The sequence below is a fragment of the Schistocerca cancellata genome, chromosome 4 (assembly GCF_023864275.1).
Source record: "Schistocerca cancellata isolate TAMUIC-IGC-003103 chromosome 4, iqSchCanc2.1, whole genome shotgun sequence".
Lineage (NCBI taxonomy): Eukaryota > Metazoa > Arthropoda > Insecta > Orthoptera > Acrididae > Schistocerca > Schistocerca cancellata.
In genome coordinates this window covers 714,199,622-714,214,072 of record NC_064629.1, presented here as the reverse complement: position 1 = coordinate 714,214,072, position 14,451 = coordinate 714,199,622, and the positions used below count along the sequence as shown (strand labels likewise).

The following is a 14,451-nucleotide window of genomic DNA, read 5'->3' as shown; positions in this document are numbered from 1 at the left end:
CTGCAGTGGATGACCACTACCTACGGATTAAGGCTCGGAGGAACCCTGACAGCAACGCTACCATGTTGAATAATGCTTTTCGTGCAGCCACAGGACATCGTGTTACGACTCAAACGGTGCACAATTGGCTGCATGATGCGCAACTTCACTCCCGACGTCCATGATGAGGTCCATATTTGCAACCACGACAACACGCAGCGCGGTGCAAATGGGCCCAACAACATGCCGAATGGACCGCTCAGTATTGACATCACGTTCTCTTCACCGATGAGTGTCACATATGCTTTCTACCAGACAATTGTCAGAGACGTTTCTGGAGGCAACCCAGTCAGGCTGAACGCCTTAGACACACTGTCCAGCGAGTCCAGAAAGGTGGTTGCCAGAAGTCGATCCCAAATGGTATATGCTCCTATCTTGTGGAACTCAGGAAGATGTTTCTCGTTGTCTGTTGAATTGGTCAACAAATCAATATCGGCTTTCCATAGCTTCATTCACACTTTATTTCTTTTTGGAACACTGGCGGCACTGTTATGTAACATTATACCGTAGCAATTTATGCTAAATTCGATGTATTTCACTGCACAATACGCTTTTACGTGAATGTAAACATTACACACTTATAATAATATGGCGACCTTTTTATTATACACATGCCTGATGATGAGCAGAACATGCTCGGAACGCGTAGTTATGTTAAGTTAAACATATAATACTCATAATTTAATAACATACATGTATGTATGTATCAAAGCCCGAAAATTACACGAATAACTATTTCACACTGTCACGGTTTCTACACTCCCAGACATGATGATCACAGCTAATTTAAATTTTTCAAAAAAATTGTATGTCGGTTATTTTTCAGTCCCAGTAGTACATTTTTTAACAGTATGACTAATTTCAGTCTTCCTTGATTATCTTCAGATGTATGTAGCTACGTCAGCAACCCATTGTATCTGCATTGGAACAACACATCAGATCTGAACATGATTCTGAGAGATCAGAAGTAGTCATACTGTACAAAAATGTGCAACTAGAACTAAAAAATAAACAATATTTATACATTTTGTAAAAATGAAAACAGCTGCAGAATTCTCTCGTGAAGAATGTGTCGGCTACAGTAATGTAAAGTACTTTTACCTCTGAATTTTATATAAAATACGTGTAGATAACCCAATATCCATATAATGAAATGAAATGGCAGCCCCTATACACACGTTCACTCTTAATTCTGATAATTTTGGCTACTATCTACAATATTCTATCTGAAACTTTCATTCTACGCCAGAATGAATGCTACAACGTAACTTCCTGAGATATTTGACTGGAGTAAGTTTCCGCTTTATACAAGACACAATTTATATACTTTGTTCTGCCCAGTCAAGGTTCAGCTTCTTAAGTGAAGTATTCAGTGAGATATTCTTCAATATTCTGTCTCATATAAGGCTTTCAGTTATTTTCTGCTTCTCGTGGTTCCTGTTATTGTTTTCTTGTTCATTGGTGTATTAGACGTATTAAACAATTATTTTCTTCCCATTTCTGTTTTAACAGTTCCACATGCATTTAAAATCACTTTTATTACGAAAATGAAAGGTTTCTTTAGTCAGCCATTAGGTTTTTGCAATTTGTATTCTCTGTCTTAGTGTTAGCTCCTTTTACATGCCGTAAGAAACGTTGAAAAGCTGGATAATAACTAATCGATAAGGAAGTCAAAGGTGCTAACTCAACGTCTCCCTTCGGCCTTGATTGTGAAGAGACAAACACATTCGATAACTGTAGATAAGAGGCACTGCGTATCAGATTCAGCAGAGCGAATCAGGGGAAGTCCAGTATTGCCACAACTTTTGACGATTCTGCTAACTGGGGCAAAGAGGTAGTGAGAGACTGTTCTATTTTACTATTTTCACACAATTATATAACAATATACACTGAAGAGCCAAAGAAACTGGTACACCTGCCTAATATCGAGCAGAAGTGACGCAACACGACGTGCCATGAACTCGACTATTGTCTGAAGTAGTGTTGGAGGGAATTGACACCTTGAATCCTGCAGGACTGTCCATAAATCCGTAAGGTTACGAGGGGGTGGAGATCTCTTCTGAACAGCACCTTGCAAGGCATCCCAGATATGCTCAATAATGTCCATGACTGGGGAGGTCGGTGGCCAGCGGAAGTGTTTAAACTCAGAAGAGTGTTCCCGGAATGACTGTGTAGCAATGGACGTGTGGGGTGTCGCATTGTCCTGCTGGAATTGCCCAAATCCGTCGGAATGCACAATGGACATGAATGGACACAAGTGATCAGACAGGATGCTTACGTGTCACCTGTCGTTAATGGCCCAGCACTGAAATCTGCAGCAATTTGCGGAAGGGGTTGCACTTCTGTCACGTTGAACGATTCTCTTCAGTCGTCGTTGGTCCCGTTCTTGCACAATCTTGTTCCGGCCGCACCGATGTCGGAGTTTTGATGTTTTACCGGATTCCTGATATTCATGGTACACTTGTGAAATAGTCGTACGGGAACAGCCCCGCTTTCATCACTACCTGTGTCCCATCGCTCGTGCGCCGACTATAACCCCACGTTCAAATTCAGATGTATCTTGATAAACTGCCATTGCAGCAGCAGTAACCGATCTAACAACTGCGGCAGGCACCTGTTGTCTTATATAGGCATTGCCGACAGTAGCGCCGTATTCTGCCTGTTTACATATCTCTGCATTTGAATAAGCTTACCTGTACCAGTTCCTTTGGCGCTTCAGTGTACAAAAGTAACAGTACTAAAGTGGGAGTCAAAAATCACAATTAGAGCTGAAACAACAATGACGTCAAGTAATTGCAACATGACAGTTTTTCACTTTTGCCAGGGACAACCCGAAGAAGAAATATTTTATGAATACTGTGTAAAAATGGTAATATCAGTGTTTATACACCAATAAAAAGGTTATGCAGCTTCTTTCACTGAAGTGAAATATGCTTTCGTAAACTCCGGCTACAGTCCAGTACTAACCGAAATAGGGAATCTGCGGCAAATCAATACGTACAGTCAACCTTGAACCAGCTTGCTGAAGTTCTGTGCAGTTTTTCATTGCTGCCTCGCACTCACTAGAAGACAGTCCAGAGCAGAGGACGGAATGTCATCAGTTTTATGACCCGTATGCATCTAGATCGTTAAACAAGCATCATAAATTAAACTGGATGAATGTGGGAAACTAATTACAATATGGTCTATTCGGTGGTCCCATAATTTGATCGAGGCTATTTAACGGCAATAAGAATAGGTGAACTATGATGAGGATTTGAGCTCCATTCATTCCAGCTGCGAGTAAAGTGATAAGAAATCAGCTAAATCTGGTTATTATTACTCGCTTCATTTTAATTAGCATTAATCAGAATGAAATCATTATTTCACATAGATCATAAACCTAAAATGATTTATCATTCACAAAACATTCATTTTATAACGACACAGAGAGACATGCCTCAATTAATTAAGGATGTAGACGAAACTGAATAGCTACAAACTTCTACATAGCTGAGCTTGATTTAAGGTGAGACATGCTCAGGATCATTAACAGACCCGCCAGGATAGCCGAGAGCAATAATGCGCTGCTTCCTGGACTCGGGTAGGCGCGCCGGCCCCGAATCGTATCCGCCCGGTGGATTATCGACGAGGGCCGGTATGCTGACCAGCCTGGTTGTGGTTTTTAGGCAGTTTTTCACATCCCGTTAGGTGAATACCCGGCTGGTCCCCAAGTTCCGCCTCAGTTACACGACCCACAGACATTTGAAAACGTTCCCACTATTTCATGACGTACACTAGACGCAGACAGATGGGGTACACTACTTCCATCCTGGGGGGTTCGGGATGGCGGCAGGAAGGGCATCCGGCTACCCTCTGCAATTAACACTGCCAAATCCGTCTACCAAGGCGACCCCGCATTGGAGCGGAACAAATGCCCGAGAAAGAAAGAAATGCTCAGGATCATTAACAGTGTGGGAATCGAATGATGATTACACAGAGAAAACAGAACTGAGTTATTGTATTCGTATGTGCGCGTTGCCAATTCCCGTAAGAGTTCGGGCACTGTTTGTGCATTCGCACAGAAGAAGAAGATGGTCAAGTGGCCGGTAAGCCTGAACTATATACTAAGATGGTATCTATTCTTTCGGACATGTCCGAAAGAACTCTTACGGGAACCGGCAACGCGCCGCGAGTAATGAGTATAATGGGCGGGGGCACTACGAATGTAGTGCGGGACAATACGTTGAGAATATGGGTTTCGCGGGAGGCGTGCCAGAGATAAATCCCTGCAGTCGCGCCATCCTAAGTGTCCTCGGTGGCTCAGATGGATAGAGCGTCTGCCATGTAAGCAGGAGATCCCGGGTTCGAGTCCCGGTCGGGGAACACATTTTCATCTGTCCCCGTTGACGTATGTCAACGCCTGTAAGCAGCTTAGGGTGTTCATTTCATTGTGATTTCATAATTACTACTGTTCATCAGCGACGAAGACTGGAATTTGTACAGCAATAACACAACTGGACTTCCGTTGCGTAGAGGCAGATGCCCTTATCAGATGAATCACTCTTTATGTTCCATTAGCGTGAAACGTCTGAGAACAAACACCCTGCAACAATTGTCGGAAGAGGAGGGAGCGTTATGGTGGGGGGTGTTTTCTTGGGATTCCCTAGATAATCTCATCGTTCTGGAAGGCACAAGGGATCAACACAAGTATACATCTCTCCTAGGGGACCATGTCCACCCCTGCATCCGGATTGTTCTTCCTCGCACGATGACTTCTACCAGCAGGATAAAGCAATGTGTCACACAGCTCACAGCGTCCGTGCGTGATTCGAGTAGCACCAGCATGAGTTTACCGTACTCCCCTGGCCACTAGACTCCCCGGATTTAAACTGTATTGAGAATCTGTGCGACCACCTCGATAGGACTGTTCACAACATGGATCCTCAACCGAGAGCAGCTGATCACGACACTGGAGTCGGTATATCTCCACATCCCTGTTGGTACCTCCCATAACATCACTAACTCTCTTCCCGCACGTCTCGGAGCGGGAGCCGCTGTTGCAGTCATTCGTTGTCGAATACTCCATTTGAAACTCTCAACAATCTCTCGTTCTTTCAACTTATCCAGATCCCATCTCCATAATTTCCTACCTTTTTCCAAATTCTTCAGTTTTAATCGACAGTTTATAACCGATAAATTATGGTCGGAATCCATACATACCCTTGAAACGTCTTACAATTTGAAATCTGGTTTCGAAATCTCTATCTCACCTGTAAAAATAATCAGTCTGAAATCTTCCAGTGTTTCTAGGACTCTTCCACGTATACAACCTTCTTTAATGATTTTTAACCAAGTGTTAGCGATGATTAAATTATGCTATGTGCAAAATTCTACCAGGTGGCCTCCTCTTCATTGACTTCCCCAGTCCATACCCTCCTCCTATTTTTCGTTCTCTTCCTCTTCCTATTACGAAATTCCATTCCGCAATGAAGTTTTCCTCTCCCTAAATTATCTGAATAATTTCTCTTAACTCATCACACATTCTTTCAGTCTCTTCATCATCTGCGAAGCTAGTTGGCATATAAACCTATACTACTCTGTTGGGAGTTGATTTTGTGTTTATTTTGGCTATGATAACTCGTTCACTATGCTGCTCATAGTAGCTACGTTCTTATCCATTATTAGACCTACTCCTGTATTACCTCTGTTTGATTTTGTATTTATAACATTGTACTCACCTGCTTTACTATTCATCCTACCATCAAACTTCACTATATCTAACTTCAACCTATCCATTTCCCTCTACAAATCTGTTTTCCCTGACGATGGCATCCTCCAGACTAGCCCTGGCCGGAGCTCCAAATGTTGGACTTTTTTACCTACAGAATATTTCACCCAAGATATGCTATCTTCATTTAATCATACCGTAGAGCTGCATGTCCTCCTGAAACGTACTTTCCCCCTGCTTTCAGCCCAGCAAGCCCATGTTGGTAGATGTTACAAGGCCAGATCAGGCTATTGCCCCTTCAACTACTAAGAAAGCTGCTATCCCTCCCCAGGAACCACATGTTTAACTGGCCTCTTCACAGATACCTCCTCTCTGTTGTGGTTGCACCCACCATAACGTTATGTCTATCGTTGAGGCACACAAGCCATCCCACCTCAGCACTATCTGTGTTAACTCCTATCTGCTTCGTGCGTTTGCACTTGAACGCTAATTATTTAATATCTATGTGTGTCAATTTGACTATTGTTGCATGCCGTCTTCATGGAGTTAAAATTTTAGTGGCCATCAGTACGTTAGAGTTGAATCTGGAACTGCACACAACCCATTTGTCAGTGTGGTTCGAATTGTTTTGGATATGTGATGATCTCGGCGTAACAGATGTTTTGAGAAGCTTTGGTGCTTCTTCAATTCAGGTATTAATCCGTTCAGTGAGTTCACACACTCATCGACGTTATACACTACTGGCCATTAAAACTGCTGCACCGAGAAGAAATGCAGAAGATAAACGGGTATTCATTGGACAAATATATTATACTAGAACTGACATGTGATTACATCTTCACGCAATTTGTGTGCATAGATCCTGAGAAATCACTACCCACAACAACCACCTCTGGCCGTAATAACGGCCTTGATACGCCTGGGCATTGAGTCAAACAGAGGTTGGATGGCGTGTACAGGTACAGCTGCCCATGCAATTCAACACGATACCACAGTTCATCAAGAGTAGTGACTGGCGTATTGTGACGAGCCAGTTGCTCGGCCACAATTGACCAGACGTTTTCAGTTGGTGAGAGATCTATAGAATGCGCTGGCCAGGGTAGTAATCGAGCATTTTCTGTATCCAGAAAGGCCCGTACAGGACCTGCAACATGACGTCGTGCATTATCCTGCCGAAATGTAGGGTTTCGCAGGGATCTAATGAAGGGTAGAGCTACGGGTCGTAACACATCTGAAATGTAACATCCACTGTTCAAAGAACCGTCAAAGCGAACAAGAGGTGACCGAGACGTGTAACCAAGTGGCATTCCATACCATCACGCCAGGTGATACGCCAGACGAAGGTGACGAATACACGCTTCCAATGTGCGTTCACCGCGATGTCGCCAAACACGGATGCGACCATCATGATGCTGTACACAGAACCTGGATTCATCCGAAAAAATGACGTTTTGCCATTCGTGCACCCAGGTTCGTCGTTGAGTACACCATCGCAGGCGCTCCTATCTGCGATGCAGCGTCCAGGGTTACCGCAGCCATGGTCTCCGAGCTGATAGTCCATGCTGCTGCAAACGTCGTCGAACTCTTCGTGCAGATGGTTGTTGTCTTGCAAACGTCCCCATCTGTTGACTCAGGGATCGAAACGTGGCTGCACGATCCACTACAGCCATGCGGATAAGATGCCTGTCATCTCGACTGCTAGTGATACGAGGCCGTTGGGATCCAGCACGGCGTTCCGTATTACCCTCCTGAACCCACCGATTCCTTATTCTGCTAACAGTCATTGGATCTCGACCAACGCGAGCAGCAATGTCGCGATACCATAAACCGCAATCGCGATAGGCTAGAATCCGACCTTTATCAAAGTCGGAAACGTGATGATACGTATTTCTCCTCCTTACACGAGGCATCACAACAACGTTTCTCCAGGCAACGCCGGTCAACTGGTGTTTGTGTATGAGAAATCGGTTGGAAACTTTCCTCGTGTCAGCACGTTGTAAGTGTCGCCACCGGTGCCAACCTTGTGTGAATGCTCTGAAAAACTAATCATTTGAATATCGCAGCATCTTCTTCCTGTCGGTTAAATTTCGCGTCTGTAGCACGTCATCTTCGCATTTTTAATGGCCAGTAGTGTATATACACTGTCAACATCACATTAATGTGACCAGCTGTCAGGAGCCTGGAAGACCACCTTTTGCAGCGCCGACCACTCCGAGACATGCAGGAAGAGGGTTAGCGAGGTTCTGGAAGATGTGGACAGGGATGTGGAACCTTACCGACTCCAGTTAGATTTCTCGCCTGACGATCCATGGCGCGAACAACCCGATCGAGATGGTCCCACACATTTCTGATTGGGTTTAAATCTGAGGTGTTTGGGAGCCAGGGGGGAATAGTAAATTCATTCTTCTTCTCTTCAAACCAGTACACTGCAATATGTATGACATGTTGTATTGTCCTGCTCTTAGATGCCATCGTGCTGCGGAAAAACAGACTGCATGTAGGGTGGAAGTGGTCCCCAAGGATAGATGCATACTTGTGTTGATCCATTGCGCCTCCTAGAATGACGATATCACCCTGCGAATTCCCCGAGGTTCCTCCTCCGGTCTGGAACGTTCGGACGATTGTTGTAGGTGCTTGCCTTCAGAAATTTCACGCTGTGCACGCCAGCGGCCATCTGTCCGATGGAGCATGAAACGTGATTCACTTGAAAAGGCGTGCAAATTCTAGTATTTGGCGCCAATGAATAGCTGTCAGCATGGATGCATGAACCAAGCAGCAACGTTCGCTGAACGGTCGTCGAGGAGATACTATTGGTATCCCCTCCGTTCGTCTTGACGGTCAGTTGCTCAACAGTTGCACATCTTTTCGCCCGTATACATCTCAGCAGACGACTTTCACCCTCACTCATGGTGCACCTCAGTTGCCTCGGCTCCGGTTTTCGATAGCGCAATTTTACATTGCACAGTATAGACCTGCGTTATCCACGGTGGCACACGAACAGTTTACAAACCTATCCGTTTCGGACATGCTTCCAACCTTTGCCAGAAATTCAATGATCATGCCCTTTTGGACGTTAAACAAATAGCTCCTTTCCCGCATGACAACAACGACTGCAGTGTTTCTGCGTGTCCCCCCCACCCACGAAACACTTTAGGTACCCTCCATTGCTGGTGCTGCCACCTGCGTCTGTGAAAGGTTATTGAACGTTGACGTCGAACATAAGCGGTGGTCACATTAATGTGACTGAACCGTGTACTTGGGACATATTTTACCGACAGCACTGTGAAGTTTGTTAAAGAAATCGTAATTAATTCAAATGGTTCAAATGGCTCTGAGCACTACGGGACTTAACTGCTGCGGTCATCAGTCCCCTAGAACTTAGAACTACTTAAACCTAACTAACCTAAGGACATCACACACATCCATGCCCGAGGCAGGATTCGAACCTGCGACCGTAGCGTCCGCGCGGTTCCAGGCTGTAGCGCCTAGAACCGCTCGGCCACCCCAGCCGGCCGTAATTAATTCTATTCAGTTCACTCTCTGAAATTTTGTAATGGGAGCCACATATTTAGCATCGATATTGCCCACCAGAATGACGTTTATCCACACTGTCAGCGTTTTGGAGTCTACAGCTCACTGCGAACTCTTCAATGCATACATTTGCGGCAGTGTTTAACTGTGAAACGTAATAAGTCATGATTGATTTACATTTTAATATCATTACGCGTGATCATTTTAGTGACCCCTTTTGGGAAATAATACTCATCACTGACGACGCTGTTAACTGCAGGATCACAAATGCAGGAAGGAAGATTGGGGTCGAACGTACTGTCGACACGAGGTTATTAGATACGAAATATCAGCTCGTGTAGGACAAGAATGGGCAAGAAAACCAGCCGTGCCCTTTCTCTGTTTGCTTTAATAGGTTCTGAACAGCTACACTGAAGAGCCAAAGAAACTGGTACAACTGTCTAATATCGTGTACGGCCCCCGCGAGCACGCAGAAGTGCCGCAACACGACGTGGCGTGGACTCGACTAATGTCTGAAATAGTGCTGGAGGGAACTGATACCATGAATCCAGCAGGGCTGTCCATAAATCCGTAAGAATACGAAGGAGTGGAGATCTCTTCTGAACAGCACGTTGCAAGGCATGCCAGATATGCTCAATAAAGTTCATGTCTGGGGAGTTCGGTGGCCATCGGAAGTGTTTAAACTCAGAAGTGTGTTCCTGGAGCCACTCTGTAGCAATTCGGGACCTGTGGGGTGTCGCATTGTCCTGCTGAAATAGCCCCAGTCCGTTGGAATGCACAATGGACATGCAGGTGATCAGACAAGATGCTTACGTACGAATCACCTGTCAGAACGGTCCGCCTGCTTGGGTGTGTGGTAACGCGCTCGCCTCCCATGCAAGCGAGACCAGATACGATTCCCGGCCGGGTTGGAGATTTTCTCCGCTCGGGGACTGGGTGTTGTGTTGTCCTCATCGTCATTTCATCATCACCGGCGCGCAAGTCGCTCAGTGTGGCGTCGACTGAAATAGGACTTTGACTTGGCGGCCGAACTTCTCCAAATGGGGCCTCCCGGCCAACGATGCCATACGCTCATTTCCATTTACCTGTCAGAATCGTACCTAGGACAACTGCACGCACCCCACACCATTACAGAGCCTCCACCAGCTTCAACAGTTCCCTGCTGACATGCAGGGTCCATGGATTCATGAGGTTGTCTCCATAGCCGTATTCGTCCATCCGCTCGATACAATTTGTGACGATACTCGTCCGACCAGGCAACATGTTTCCAGTCATCAACAGTCCAACGTCAGCGTTAATGGGCCAAAGCGAGGTGTAAAGCTTTGTGTCATGCAGTCATCAAGGGTACACGAGTGGGTCTTCGGCTCCGACAGCCTATATCGATGATGCTTCGTTGAATGGCTCTTACGCTAACACTATTTGTTGGCCCACCATTGAAATCTGCAGCAATTTGCGGAAAAGTTGCACGTCCGTCACGTTGAACGATTCTCTGCATTCGTCGTTGATCCCATTCTTGCAAGATCTTTTTCCGGCCACATCAGTATAGGAGATTTGATGTTTTGCTGGATTCGTGATATTCACGGTGCACTAGTGAAATGGTCGTAGGGGAAAATTCCCTCTTCATCGCTATCTCGGAGACCCTGTGTCCCATCGCTCGTGCGCCGACTATAACACCACGTTCAATCTCGCTTATCTTGATAACCTGCCACTGTAGCAGCAGTAACCGATCTAACAACTGTGCCAGACACTTGTTATCTTATATTGGCGTAGCCGACCGCAGCGCCGTCTTCTGCCTCTTTACATATCTCTGTATTTGAATACACATTCCTACACCAGTTTCTTTGGCAGTGCAGTGTATGAAAGACGTAAATATTTGTGACCGGATGGGTCCTTGAACTTCACTTCTCCTGACTGTAAGTCTTGTTCATTCAGCAAGACTTATCTTCATCGATTTGTAATATTTCGTCTGTGTCGATAGCGATGTGGACGCCACGGATCAGTGCGTATATACAAATAACGAGATTTGGTTTATATGGTATTTACTGCCGATGTATCAAGAACTGAGATTGCACTATATTGTTTGCTGCTTTAACCGTCCCCGCCACCACCTTCTATGTATTTTTTCCGCTTGTGTAATATTCTGATGTGTCCTCTTGATTCCGGCATATTTTCCAGTGACTATAGGATGGACATTTCCTACGCTGCTATTCATCTCATCTTTGAACGCAGCGTAAGAACCACGACCTGTAATTCGGTGAAGTCATTTGTCATCATATCACAGAATAGCGTTCTGCTCAACTCATTTTCTATCCCATGATACTGAATTCCTGTTCATCTAAATGTGTTGCCTCCAATAGTTTATTACCCTTTTTCTGTAGGATTCGTACATATTTTGGACAGAGTTCTAAACGCCACCTCGTCTATCATTCACGATCCCACCTCTCTGCTGCTGAATGAGTTTCTCGGAGCTTCGTAAAGATATTTTCATCGTGATTTCGTTCCCTCTTCTTTGGTGTTGGAGTTTCTCCGTTATCGTCCATCGCTCGTCATATGTTAAAGAATTTTATAATGGCGATAGGTCCCAGGCTGAGCATGCTGCATCTTCATAGGAAAGTAAATCTATCGTTCCTGTGTGCACGGGATAGGAGACACCACGGGTTCGCAAAAAAAGTGTATCGTCGCAACATCGCGGCATCTAACAGATGATCTGTCACTGCCTGGATATGGAAAGCCTCCCTATGTAGGTCATACTTTGGAATGAAACCTTGCTTTATTCATCCACTTGCAAAACCTAAGCTCGTGCACAGTTTAGCACACTGGATTTGCATTCAGGAAGACAGCAGTTCAGATAACCGTTGGGCCATCTTGATTTAGGTTTCCGTGATATCCATAAATTGCTTAATGCAAATGCCCAGATGGTTCCTCTGAAAAAGACATGTCCAATTTCTTTCCACCGCTGCGAGCGTATGCTGCGTCCCTAATGGCTTTGTCGTCCACGGGGCGTTAAATTCTAATTACCTTTCCTTCCTTTTTTCCAAGACTTGAGGGTTAACCGAATCAGTATCCACTTTGTCGCTATTTGCCTTTCAGAAACCTTGGTTTATGAACCCCGGCTTTCGGCAGTGCGTCCCAGTGACAGAAATGGCCGTCTGGATCTATCGAGTTCCCGTTTAGGTGATCACAGTTATCTATGTAATGTCACTGTCTTGTGCACATCAACATCCACGATGCCAAACTTGTGCCTTTGCAATTACCTGCTCGTTGTTGATACGCAGCACCTTGTGTCCACTAGCAGTCTCTAAACTGTACATGCGTTCCGAGACCGCAACATTGTCAGCCTACATAGATGTGCTAACCAGCCTGAAATGGCGCCGCCGTGAGCATCATTGCTGCATACAATTACTCGCGAAGTTAATAGGCTTGACTGTTGCTTGTATATTAAAAGTAGCCATACGCGCTCTATTTATTCTGCTGAAGCTACTTATCAAGACAAATGTCGTCTGGTGTTAGGCTACATTCAAACTCGAGGACGGAAAAAACTTGAGTCGAATACTGGTGGAGTTATAAATCGCTTTTTACAAATGGTGCACCTGTCGTTTCCGCGGTTCGTATCACGAGATGCAGTTTGTAATGGTTGAGGGAACTTCAGAAACTAAAAACACGTCTAACTGCAGATTACTGCTAATTTGGAAATAAATTAGAACTATTATAATACTCGCCAGTCTCACATCTAAACCCTCTGGTTAAAATCTGTTCAGCAATTTAGAACTCAGACTTAATTTAATTCTTGTCTGCTGTGAAAAAAGGGAAAACCATACAAAAGCAAGCACACAACGTTGGTAGCATTTACGTCTATTAATTGTCTGCCTTCGTAGCTGACGAACCCGAAATACATTCCCCTTGGTATACTAGAGTTTACTTTGGTGGGAGGACTAGCTCGGGCTCCTTTCATTCTCGGGAAGACAATCAGTTAGTTAGTGGCACCCATTACTAAGTCAGACATCGGTGGGCCAGGAGGATCGTACACTGACCGCGTTACAGCAGTGCCGTCCAGTGGATACAATACGCAGAGCATTCAGTAACGGTCGGTCAGCAGCATTGCAAGGTCCTCGCATGGCTGCAAACATAACAATTATTTCCTCGTAACTATCACTCAACTTTTGTTCAGTTTCTTTAACTGTGGTGTTGATGTCTCCTCAGGAACTATTTCAGAGGGACTCCAGATTTTGTCATTGAACTGAGATGCTTTTAAGTAACCACAACCTAGAAGGAAAACAGTTAAAAACAAAAAATTGTCACAAGGTAGCGTCGCATATAGTGTAAACAAGTGACATTTGTAGCACATGCGATTCGCACAGCCGCTCTAATTACAAATTTTTGTTTGTCACGTATCAAAAAATACTGTAGTTATCTCTGCTTGTTGTCTTTACTCGTGACTCAAATACACCGCAGAAAAATTCCTAACGTTAGAACTGTTTGGGCTACCAATAACCACCGACTGCATACATGTGAAGAAAGAATCTCTCTTTTTGTAATTATAATAAATAAGGCCTCTCACTTAATTCACAATTCCGTATCAAAACGAGAGAACCAGGAGTCAAAGTAGAAGTAAATTTTTAAATTTCTCGTAACACTGTTTACAATTAATCTTTCACTGGGCGGCCTGAATTCTTTGAATGGAGCATGTGGATGCTGCGGAATTTGACCTACATAGATGACAGGATCGTTGATAAGCTACTAGAGGCTTTGTCACAGACGGAATCCTCGTCCACGCGGAAATCGCAGCAAATGGAAAATGTCGTGTTTCGCAATGCAGCACTGATAACAGCGCTCAACGGAACGAAAACTTAATGCTTACTGCGGACCCACTTCAAGTGGGCAATTAAAATGAAAAAGTGGTGTTACGCTCGTAATCTTTTTGCTGTCGCTCTGCTATACGACCGACCTGGTAGAAGTACTGTCGCGTCACATTATGAGATAATTTGAAACACAATAAACTATTATCTCCAGTCAAAGGAAACACTTAAAGTAGTGCCGTGTTTTAACTTCGCCGGCACATTGAAACGATTGCCTAATGTAGTCGAGATTAAATTGCCTCAGAATACGCTTGAAACCGTCTCTTTCTGTTAGCGGTGAAGGAGATACCCATTTGGAAAAGAAATGTACAACCT

General features: G+C 44.6%; 1 protein-coding gene and 1 non-coding gene across 2 annotated transcripts in view; both read left to right on the top strand.

The window, feature by feature from the left end:
• Window positions 1-14,451, top strand: part of LOC126184395 (serine-rich adhesin for platelets-like) — a 123,153-nt gene that overhangs the window by 72,039 nt on the left and 36,663 nt on the right. The window lies entirely within an intron of this gene.
• Trnat-ugu (transfer RNA threonine (anticodon UGU)) lies at window positions 4,331-4,404 on the top strand. The gene has a single exon. It is a non-coding gene; the product is annotated as a tRNA-Thr (tRNA).